The following is a 10,335-nucleotide window of genomic DNA, read 5'->3' on the forward strand; positions in this document are numbered from 1 at the left end:
AGGCTGCCGCATAACATTGAGAAGAGTTCCTTGTGCTACACAGTAGGTCCTTGCTGGCGATCCATTTTAAATATAGCACTGTGTACATGTCCATCCCAAACTCCCTAATTCTCCCTTTCCCCCATCCTTCCCCTCTGGTAACCATGAGTTCAGTCTCTAAGTCTGTGAGTCTCTTTCTGTTTCATAAATAAGTTCATCTGTATCGTTTCTTTTTAGGTTCTGCATATAAGGGATGTCATACGATATTTCTCTTTCTCTGTCTGACTTCACTCAGGATGACAGTCTCTACGCCCATCTCTGTTGCTGCAAGCGGCATGATTTCATTCTCTTTGGTGGCCGGGTAACACTCCATTATATATACACACCACGTCTTCTGTATCCATCCCTCTGCTAGTGGGCATTTGGGTTGTTTCCACATCTTGGCTGTTGTAATCAGTGCTGCAGTGAACCGGAAGAGTCACTTCTCTTTGGCATCCCTTCTCCAGCCTGGAAAACCCGTGAGATGATGCTGAATCCTCATTCAATCCTGGAAGGGCTTCCTGTATCACCTCCAATGTGTTCCCCCTCCGTTAGCTCTGAAACTTCTTGTAGCCCCACCAGGCCACCTCTCTTTCTTTTTCTTAACTTTTTGTTTCCACCTGTGAGAGTGGAGCCTGAGAATGTTTTATTGTTCCCATAGGATGACCAGAGTTAGCAAATAAAAATATAGGATACCTACCTAGTTATATTCGAATTTCAGATAAACAACAAATACATTTTTTAGCATAAGTATGTCCCAAATATTGCTCAGGACATATTTACACTAAAAATTTTCTTTCTTTTTTTTTAAGTTCAAGTGTACCTGGGAATCCTCCTTTTATCTGGCAAGCCTACCTCCTGGGCTAGAGGAAAGTCATAGGAAAATTTGGGGCAATGTCTTGGGTCCTCACTAGTGTAGGTAGACCATAACACCCTCTGGCCTTAAGGCGCAGGCCCAGAAGACTTCTCAATGTGGAAATAACCAAAGCCAGACTCAGTGGGAACAAGTGAAGGCTGTTTATTCAGAGCTGGCTAGAGCAGGAATCACTGTATTTCAGCAGTGATTCAAAGGCAGACAGATAGGAAAGCTCCACAGTGGGAAAAGGGAAGGCTTCAAGTATGGCCTGGTTGGAGGCTGTTGGCTTGGAGAACATTTTAATAGAAGTGCAACATCCTATGTGATTGGAGAAGGAAATGGCAACCCACTCCAGTATTCTTGCCTGGAGAATCCCATGGACAGAGGAGCCTGGCGGGCTACAGTCTATGGGGTCGCAAAGAGTTGGACAGAACTGAAGCCACGCAGCATGAATTCACACTGTATATTTAAAAATCTAAGCACTCTTGCTTCCCATTATCTTAAACGTTCATAGAGATGAACTCCCACCATATTAATTGGCTGTGTTTTGACAAATCCAAATAACTTTGTTTTGTAATCTCACACAACCTTTCGACCCTGATATACAATATCCTGCTCAGCAGCCCTGAATCAGCTAGGGTCATCACAACAAAGCACAGAATTGAAAAAAAAAAAAAAAAAAAGGATGGACACCTTCAGCTCCCTGAGAATTTTTTCCTAAACCCTCTCCACTGTGCTTTCTCACACCGGCTCTCCCCTCCAAAATCTTATTTCGTTCAGACGTGACCCAGGACATACAGCACTTCCTCTTGTGCTGCTTAATCAGGAGAGGCAGTCACGAAGGGCAAGTATTAGCTCTGAACTCTGGGATGACTCATCCTTCCTTTATCCTGGCTGCTAAGCAAACGAACAGACCTTGCTCTGGTGCAGGAGTTTTTGTTTTTTTTTTAAGATTGCCTTAAAATAAGCTCCCCCCACCCCACCTGCGAAGACACTCAACCTGCTGTGCAAAAGTGTGTGGGAGGCATTCATATCCTGCGTAACTAGGTGGGAACTTTCTCTGAGCATTTTGTCCACAGGATACAGCCATGCCTAGCTCGAGTTAATTAACTAGAGTACCTGATGGATAAACAGTCCCCAAATAGCCCTGCAGAAACTTCAGCGGGTCTTTAACGTTCTTAACTGTTGAGGCATCACAAAATAAAAACCTCCTCAGTGAAGAAAAGGGTTAGGGGAGAGATTATAAAGGAGAAACAGCATCTGGCAGGCATAGAGGAGTGTGTGCTCATGCATGGTCAGTCACTCAGTCACGTCCAACTGTTTGCAACCCCATGGACTGTAGCCGGCCAGGCTCCTCTGTCCATGGGATTTCCCAGGCAAGAATACTGAAGTGGGCTGCCACTTCCTCCTCCAGGGGATCTTCCCAACCCAGGGAAAGAACCCACGTCTTCTGTGTTTCTTGCACTGGCAGGTGGATTCTTTACCACTACGCCAAGTGTTCTTTGCCACAGTTCCCAGGAAAATCGCATTCCAGACACCCATTCAGTTGCAGTCTTAAACAGCCCAGCAGACGTTTGCTCCCAACATCCCATGTGGTCCCAATTGTACACTTTTTTTTGCTAGTCCTCCGTTTCTCTCTCTGTGAAGCGGATGGCATTTGTTTAACCCCATCCCTCACTTTTTTCACATCCCTGTTTGGAGGCTGTCAGTGAAACATGTATTCAGACTTCTGTGTCTCCCACTGGGACAGAAGGGTTATGGATCCCAGCAGCTTTTATTTGCCAGAGTGGCACTTTCCAAGATTTGCAGAAGAGGCAATTAAAAATACCAACAAAGAAAATCATGAATGGAAGCACATAGATGTATTTGAAAACAAGTATTCAGACCTACGGGGCTTCTCCAGGTGGAGAAGGAAATGGCAACCCACTCCAGTGTTCTTGCCTGGAGAATCCCAGGGACGGTGGAGCCTGATGGGCTGCTGTCTATGGAGTCGCACAGAGTTGGACACGACTGAAGCGACTTAGCAGCAGCACCAGGTGGCACTAGCGGTAAAGAACCTGCCTTCCAAAGAGGGAGACATAAGAGACAAGAGTTCAATACCTGGGTTGGGAAGATCCCCTGGAGGTGGCAATGGCAACCCACTCCAGTATGCTTGCCTGGAGAATCCCATGGACAGAGTAGCCTGGAGGGCTGCAGTCCACAGTGTCGCAAAGAGTCAGACACGACTGAAGTGACTCAGCACACACATTCAGACATATATGTGTAGCCCTGTCTGCCACCCCACTCACACACATAGAAATATACAACTTGGTAAATACATATGCAGGGCACTAGTGAACAGAGAGATATGCAGGAGAAATGTTTGCATATCCACACTAGAAATCACACAGACCCACTTCCTGGGTAGACATTATCAGTCACTGTCTCAACCCACAAGGTGAGAGATCAAGCCAGCCTTGACCTCCTCCATGCTCCCAGCCGTGCTCTTTATCAGAGGTCATGACCACCAGTGGGGCAAGATACAGATCCAAATGCCTACTTACTGAGGTGCGGAGCCAGGTCTGGGGAACATGGAGAGTAAGACAGTTCCTCCTGTGGGGCTCATGTCTAGCAGAGGTGGCTCAGTGGTAAAGAACCCACCCGCCAAAGCAGGAGACTCAACAGACATGGGTGGGGAAGATCTCCGGGAGAAGGCAATGGCAAACCACTCCAATATTCTTGCTTGGAGAATCCCATGGACAGAGGAGCCTAGTGGGCTACAGTCCATGGCGTTGCAAAAGAATCAGACACAACTGAGCGCCACCCCCCCACACACACACACACATACACCCTTTCTATTGTGTATCTGAAAGGAGGTGTACAAACAGTGATAAATCCACATGAGAAGTGAGTTCAAGAAGCTGAGTCCACTTCTGTCTGTTCACTCTGGAATAGAGAGAGGCAAGTCTTGTCCTTGCTCATAGCATGAGACTTGGGCCCGAGGAATCTGCTCAGCCCAGGTGGGATGTGAGCTCTCTGTGGGCACAGCTTTGTTAGTTTCCATCCGTGGTCCTGCCCTTTAAGCCAGTTTCTTCTGCTTGCTCCTCAGGTATGTCTGCTGGTAGAAGTTGAGGAAAAGGGCCAAGAGGCTGGGGGAGTACAGGAGGACAGCCACGTTGAAGCCGTCAGGGAAGGGACACTCCGCAAAGAGATTGTAAGAGGAGTGGGCGGCAATGGCCACAAACTGACCCTGGGGAGAGGAGATACGAGAGGAAAGAGAAGATGAGAGAGGGTGAGAAGCCAAGAAACAGGCAGATGCTCCCCTTGACCTTCAGGCTCCCAGGGTCAGGACGAGGAAGAACTAGGAAGCACCACCCCAGGCATTCCTTCTCCTGATGCTAAGAACCTTCCTGACCCCTCTCCTGGTCTGGTTCCCCGTTTGTCCCCATCCCACCCTGTCATGTCAACACTGATGATGACCTCAGTCTATCCTGAGGCCCAAAAGGGACAGCTCAGGCAGTCACCTGCAGTTGGCAATGGTGCTCTCGAAACAACAGGGTCCCCCAGTCCCCCAGGGATGCAACAGCGACCACAGACTCGCAGGACATTAGCCACCCAAGAGCACCTTGCCCAGCCCCTCACTTCACTGGAAGATGAGACTGAGGCCGGAATCGCTTGTTCCGGGCCTCACATCAGGTCAGGAAATCAGGGTCAGTGCTAGAATCTGGCGAGATGGTTGCCGAGACGGCGCAAGTTGAGAAGCTAAGGAAGCGATGAGAAGGACTTTTTCATGGTCAGATTGCAAGTCACTGGTGCAGTGGAGAATAGAAGCCGGGGCTCCGCTGAGGCCCCTGGAGCCAGCGGGTCTTTCTCACCAGCTGCAGGATGGTAAGGTGCCGCTTCCACCACAGGGAGGGCCGCAGGCGGGGCCCCAGACTGGCAAGTCTATAGTACAGGTACATGAAGACATGGACCAGAGTTCAGCATCCCAATGAAGAAGGCTGCAGGGGAGGGCGGGAAGATGGAGGGAAGTGAGTGGCTCCGGGCTTACCTGTGCTCGGGGCTCTCTCTTCCAGTTTCAGTCTTCCCAGGAGCCATCTCTGCACACCCCACAGAGACGAGCCCTGGTATGGCCCTATCACAAGGGGGTCCCACACGAGCTGCTCAAGGTCACAAAGGTGGGCTGGGGGTTACAAGGATGCCAGATGAGGATGCTTACAATGCCTCCTGCCCTCTTTGGGCTGGCCTTGAGCATCTCCAGGTGCCTCCTCCCCAGCTCCAGGGAGGGGTGACTAGGATGCTCCAGGGAGCAACAAAGAGAAAGTTGGAGCAGGGGCCAGGAGTCATGGCCACAGAGAAGCGGAACTCGGGAGCTGGGCTGCATGCCTCCCGAGCTGGCATGCAACCCAGCAGAAAGAGGTCTGCCCCGCAAGTCCTGCCAAAGCCCTTCACTCACCTTGACCCCCCGGCACATATTTGACCCCAGCCCACCAGTTGAAGAGCATGGTGCCGTGGTGGTAGACGTGCAGGAAGGTGATCTGCTCAGGCCTCTTTCGTAATATAAAGAAGACCTGTGGAGGAAGAGAAGGCTCAACTCTGGGGTCATTGCTCCTCCAGACTCCTCCTGGGGCCTCAGATACCAGGGACAGGGTGACTCTGCCTGCTGTACCGACAGGGAGGCTAAAACTCAAGGGTGACAACCGCAGTCAAAGGCCTGGACAGCCCCTTCCGTGTGGCAGGGACTCTGTATGTATAAAAGCTCATGTAAACACTCGTAACGGCATGAGGTTTATACTCATCCCCATTTTACAGACAGCAAAGCTGAGGCACAGAATTTAAGTCAGCTGTTTGTTGCTGTTGTTCAGTCACTAAGTGGTGTCTGACTCTCTGTGACCCCATGGACCGTAGCCCACCAGGTTGCTCTGTCCGTGGGATTCTCCAGGTAGGAACACTGGAGTGGGTTGCCATTGCCTTCTCCAGGGGGTCGTCCCGACTCTGGGATCACACCCACATCTCCTCCACTGGCTGGTGGGTTCTTCACTGCTGAGCCCCCAAGGAAGCCCAAGTTGCTCAAGGTTATCCACCTAATAGGAGGCCAAGCTGGGATTTTGAATGTAACTTGGCTTCAGAGGCTGGGATCTTTCAGTATTACCTGACCAACCCCAGGGCACTGGGTAGAGAACTCAGGTGTCCAACACCCAGCCCAGGACCCAGAGAACCATCAGACAAATTCCCTAAGGTTCTCCACTCAGACTCCACATTGAGAGAGACTTGATCACCACCCCCAAAACTGTGGCCTCGCCCCACCCCTGCAAGACTTCTGGACTCAGAGGCAGGACTTCTTCTACTTAAAACGCTTCAGGATTTTGCTGTCTGATGTCCCTTGCTACATAGCAACAGTTGCTAAAGTTTGTTTCTCTTCCCATTTCCACTTAACCTGGAACCTGGTTGCTAATGGAGGCAAATGCTTCATCAGTGAGCATCCTTCTTTCTCCAGGTCATGGGATTGAAGTTTGACTCTGACATCAGCCTCAGGTGTAGCCAACAGGGACGCTGGAGGGAAGTGTTTATTCACAGTGCCTTCAAAACCACCCCAGACCTGGCTGACAGAGGTAACTCTCTACAAGGGACAGGCACTCACCTTGTCAAGTAATTCAACGGCCTTTGAGAAGAAGCACCACCAGCACACGCTCGCCATCTGCTGGGCAGGGAAGGGAAGTGCAGTCAGAGTGCTGTCAGGCTCGTGGGACCACTGACCTGGCACCACTGATTTTGGCTCCAACCCTGACGGTCCTTCTGCACCCTCTGCCCCCACAATGCCCACCTGCCTGCAAGAAGATACCTGTTGGCACAGAAAAAAGGAGGACCCGTGACTTTTAACCAGCACACAGATCACTCAGGGATCTTGTTTGTTGAAAAGCAGATTCTGAACTCAGGTTCCTGGGGTAAGCCATGAATTTCTGCATTTCCAACAAGTTCCCAGTGATGTTCCTGCCATCTCTGGTCCATGGACCATATTTTGAGCAGCAAGACTTGAGTCCATCATTCAATCTCCCTTGATTCAACACCCAAATCACTGGTGACTAGCCAAGCCTAAGTCCTTTTTTTTTTTTTCTTTTGTTCTGCTTCCAGTTGAGAGAGCAGCTAAAAATAATGAAATATTGACCACTTGGCTACCACACATTCCATGTGTGCCAGGCCCAGGAGTGAACACTTTCATACATCAGCTTGTTCAATCTTTATCCAGTTGTTTCCTTTTATAAAATAGGTGTCATTATCTCCATTTTATAGATAGAAAACTGAGGCCCATAAAAGTCCGGGAAGCTACCCATGGTCACACAGCAAGGAAATGGCAGAGCTGAGAGTCACACTGAGGTCTTCTGAGCCTGAACTGAGCTGATCTTCACTGAGTCCCATCAGAAGACTCAGGTGATAGCACCTGGTTTTTATGAAGTTCATCCTATGAACCCTCTCTCTGTTACAGAGAAGAACAAGATCTGGCTACATGTTGGATTTGTTTCATTAACTTCTTTTTCCCATTACTTTTTGTTCACTAAAAGGATACTGTCCATAGACAACGGCCCGCCTTGGGGAACCCTGCCCCTCTGCCTGAATGTTAAATCAAAGTGCCTTTGTTCATGGAGACTTCTGGACCCTGCCCACCTGTGAATGGCTGCAAGAAAGAACGCATTAACACATCCCCTCACTCCCACTCCCAGGCTGGCCATTCTGGGGGCTCTTTACATGTAAGATTAGTGACCTTTTTACTTTGCTTCCTCACCCCCTCCCATCTCCGTTCTATAAAAGAACCTGGCATCCAGACCCCTTTATGATGGTTATTTTGAGACATTAGTCTGCCATCTTGTCAATCAAAGGGGTATTCCTTGCCTCAACACGTCTTCTCCCCACTTCTCAGCCTGAGGCCTGCGAGCAGACCGAGCGTGGACTCTGGTAACATCTCCAGGCCGACCCTCCCCCTGCCTGTCTTACCCTCCTCCCAAGCTCGCTGCGGCTGTAGTCTACTGGCTGGCAGAGGTAGCTGTAGCTAGCCAGGAACGAAGTGGCCGTGAACTAGAAGGAAGAGGATAGGGAAAGATTCAGTCACGATGCCTGCCCTGCCCCGCCCTGCCAGAGCCTGACTGGTTGAAGGCCCGAGAGGACCTTCTGGACACCAGCATCCCTCCCCAGCCCTCACCGACACTTGGTGAACAACTGCCAACGAGGTCAGCCCTGAGCTCTGGCTAGCTCAGAGGCTGGCCTTGCATGCATCTTGCTGGCCTCCAGGTTTGTTTTGTTTTTAATGTGGGTAAATACGGATCACAAACCCACACCGGGCACCTACTCCGCATGAGACCCTAAGTCAGGAAGGGACATGAAGCCGTGAGCCCATCAGCCCTGCCCCTGAGAAGCTGAGGGCTCCGCTGAGGATACAGGAAATCGTCCTCGCTTTCCAGGATGAGTAGGAAACAGGAGGTGTTCCAGAAGCTGTAGCAAGCTGGCAATGAGGAGGCCGTGGGGCGAGCAGAGGAGAAAGTGAGGAAGTTGCACGCTGGAAGGAGTATCTGGACTTCTCCTGACTCCCGGGGCTGTGAGGGATCAGCGGGGCGGTGGTGGAGGCTTCTACCAGCAGAGGGGCAGCCACAGGAGCAGAGAGCCAGCAGAATCTGCTCTTTTTTTTTTTTTTTCCCCCACTTTTTGGCCACCTGCCACACAGCGTGCAGGATCTTAGTTCCCCAATCAGGGATTGAACCTGCATCCCCTGCCGTGGAAGTGCAGAGTCTTACTCACAGGACTGCCAGGAAAATCCCTCATGAAGGGTCTTGAAGGCTGTTTTAAGAAACTGAAATTTTATCATTGTCTACTCATGCGAAAATGAATCCAGAACGGTACTAAACACTTCACATTGGGCCCTGCTCTGAGCCCCGAGCCACCTCGATGAACCAAATAAAATTCCCTGAATGAGAGACTCTTCATTCTGGTCCTGTCGGCCAAGGGAGCTATGGAGGGCTTCTGAGCAGGAAGCCAACGTGGGCATGGCAGGCTTTCAGAGGATCATGGGAGCAGCAGAGTAATCTGTCACCACAATTAAACGACCAGCTCTCGGACATGTCTCCCAAGGTGTCAGCCTCTTTCATATGGTACCAGACATTCTGAGGGGCCCGTCTTTACAGAGAGAAGTAAGAGACAGCCCTGCCTTGGACGCTCTTGCTATTGGGAGACAAACAACACACCTGGAGGGATCACTGGGTTTGGGGCTCAGGAAATGGAACTGAGGTTAGCAGAGCCCAGGCAGAAATAGGAGGTGGCGGCTTTTAGGTGCAAGTAGAGAATGAATTCCGTTTGGGCTCGCCGCTCACTTCCACTTTTTTATTTAAGGAAAATGGGCTTTAGTGATGGAGGTTTGCATCTCCATGATGCTGGGAAAGACTGAAGGCAAAAGGAGAAGAGAGAGGCAGAGGATGAGATGGTTAGATAGCATCAGTGGACATGAATTTGAGCGAACTCTGGGAGACAATGGAAGACAGAGGAGCCTAGCGTGCTGCAGTCCACGGGGTCACAAAGAGTTGGACACGACTGGGCAAATGAACAATAACAAGGGAAGACATGGCAGCTGAAGATAACCCCGAATTCCAGCCCCTCCGGCCCTGTCAAGGCTTCTCCGTTGTCTGCATGGGAAGATCATGGTTTTATTTATCCCCTGGTACCCCCAAGGAAGAGACCCTAGGACTGCACGGTCCCCCACCAGCCTTACCTCATAGAACATGTACCCCGAGAGAACCACCAGGCCCAGGTTGTAGGCGGCGGGGGGTCCTGCCAGACTCAGACGCTCCCGACTGGACATAAGGCGAGGCCCTGCCACCACCAGGAGGAAGTAGACGGCCAGCAGGAGGGTGACCGGCAGCGGCGAGCGCACCAGGAACCAGGAATCCGTCCTCGGGTCTGGAAAAGCAAGGGGAGGCGGGCGGGCAAGCTGGCCTCCAGGCCCACCCTCCACCCGCCCCTCCCTCACCCTGCTGGTCACCAGCTCCTCTTCCTTCAAATGCTTGGCATTAGTCCGGGTGGAATAAACATAAGAAAAACACCATCTGGTGACGCCACCTCCTACCTCCGTTCTCTAAGGCCCACAAGTATTTATTCCAGAGTTTCTCCAGGGCCGTGGCCATCCTGAGCACCTAAGAGTACAAGTGGGGTTTGCGTCTCATGTAGACCACCTCCTCTGCCTCCCCTCCCCTCCCCTCCCCTAGCCTGAGGGTCTAGGAACCCTGGACACGGGCTGGGGACCCCCACTGCTCTGCCCTCGGGCACTGGATGACCACCACCACCCACGGTGCCCTTTGGGGCGAGTCCACGGGCCAAAGTGAGGCTCGGATCCTCACACCTCCGCTGCCCCTCTCGGGGCTAGGCTACTCTGTCTTCCATTATCTCCCGGAGTTTGCTGATATTACAGGGCCCAGGGGAGGGGCGTGGCTGTTGCGCAGCCC

The 10,335-nt window shown here is 51.3% G+C and overlaps 1 pseudogene; it reads right to left on the reverse strand.

Annotated features, from left to right (window-relative positions):
- Window positions 1-3,932: 3,932 nt before the first annotated feature.
- LOC138078785 (very long chain fatty acid elongase 4-like) lies at window positions 3,933-10,017 on the reverse strand (annotated as a pseudogene).
- Window positions 10,018-10,335: the final 318 nt, after the last annotated feature.

The sequence above is a fragment of the Capricornis sumatraensis genome, chromosome 4, assembly GCF_032405125.1.
Source record: "Capricornis sumatraensis isolate serow.1 chromosome 4, serow.2, whole genome shotgun sequence".
NCBI classification, from domain to species: Eukaryota; Metazoa; Chordata; class Mammalia; order Artiodactyla; family Bovidae; genus Capricornis; species Capricornis sumatraensis.